Source organism: Limulus polyphemus, unplaced genomic scaffold (genome assembly GCF_000517525.1).
Source record: "Limulus polyphemus unplaced genomic scaffold, Limulus_polyphemus-2.1.2 Scaffold1961, whole genome shotgun sequence".
Lineage (NCBI taxonomy): Eukaryota > Metazoa > Arthropoda > Merostomata > Xiphosura > Limulidae > Limulus > Limulus polyphemus.
The window spans coordinates 135,545-137,032 of record NW_013667571.1 but is presented as its reverse complement, the minus strand read 5'-3'; the positions used below and the strand labels follow the sequence as shown (position 1 = coordinate 137,032).

The window sequence follows — 1,488 nt, the reverse complement described above, 5'->3', positions numbered from 1 at the left end:
CTACTCTGCTTAGCATTTTATTGACTTAAAAGCCCTAATATAATTTAATATGCCAGTGACATAATTTTATTTACTAGCACTAAGCCCTGATATTTTGCCTTGAAAATTATAAAATTTTATAACTAGAAAACTAGATATATTCTTTTAGTTACTCAAAATGGCTACACTTACCTAATTATTAGGCTTATGAAGTAGAAGGTGGCTATAAAACAGTTGTTGGTAAAAATTGTGATCACAAGAATGACCTTTCACCCACTTCAAAGATCATAATTTATTGAAATCCAATCACTGGACCATCAAAGTCAAAATAATTATTAACTGGACTTATACAAAGATTACACTTACATTTTTTTTTTTAATTCTATAATTTCTTTAAATTTGAAAGCACAAGTGTAGGAAAATAATTATTATTTCTTACATCAATGTTGTATACAAGCTGTACTAAATAAAGCTGATAGTAACAGTGGTTTCTTTTTTTTCCTCTTTCTAAGATATTGGGAATAACATTGAGAAACACTGACTGTGTGCAAAACTAGTTATTTTGTAGTTTAAAAGTAATATAAGAAAAGTATCTTAATTAATGCTTCACATCTCTTAAATCACCTGGGAATATGATACATATTTGTCAACATCATCTTGTTGGATATTGTATAAAATTATAGCACTTAAAAAATTTTGAAAGCCATTACACTAGTAAGGTAAGCATGAGAGTTTAAGGCTTGAAGTCTAGATGACATACAAAATAGAGAAAAAAACTAATTTAAATTTTTCACAATATTTAGATAAATGTGTATAACAAGCAAATTTATACCATATCTACTGAATTTAAAACTTTTCTTCTGAAGGTTATTTTATTACTTACATTACAACCTTTCATTTACGTCCTTCCAAACTGCATCAAATTTATCAGTCATACTGCTACCAAAAGGATAATTTATTCATTATGTATGTATCATAACACTATCTTATTAACCGTAAAAATATATGATTAATCATGACAATATCTGATTAACCATAAATTAATCATGATTCCATCTGATTAGCCATGATGTTATATAATTAACCATAACAATATCTGATTAATCACGATTCCATCTGATTAGCCATGATGTTATATAATTAACCATAACAATATCTGAGTAACCATGACAATATCTGATTAATCACGATTCCATCTGATTAGCCATGATGTTATATAATTAACCATAACAATATCTGAGTAACCATGACAATATCTGATTAATCACGATTCCATCTGATTAGCCATGATGTTATATAATTAACCATAACAATATCTGATCAATCATGACAATATCTGATTAATCACGATTCCATCTGATTAGCCATGATGTTATATAATTAACCATACAAATATATGATTAATCATGATGTTATCTAATTAATCATAACAATATCTGATTAATCATGATGTTATCTAATTAATCATAACAATATCTGATTAATCATGATGTTATCTAATTAATCATA

The 1,488-nt window shown here is 26.6% G+C and overlaps 1 protein-coding gene across 2 annotated transcripts in view; it reads right to left on the bottom strand.

Annotated features, from left to right (window-relative positions):
- Positions 1-882: 882 nt before the first annotated feature.
- The window catches only part of LOC106465493 (cyclic AMP-dependent transcription factor ATF-1-like), a 34,750-nt gene continuing 34,144 nt past the window's right edge, over positions 883-1,488 (bottom strand). For both annotated transcript variants that reach the window (XM_022393406.1, XM_022393405.1), the window contains exon 9: positions 883-1,488. This exon is cut by the window's right edge and continues 12 nt beyond it. The gene's annotated coding sequence lies outside the window, so the exon portion shown is untranslated.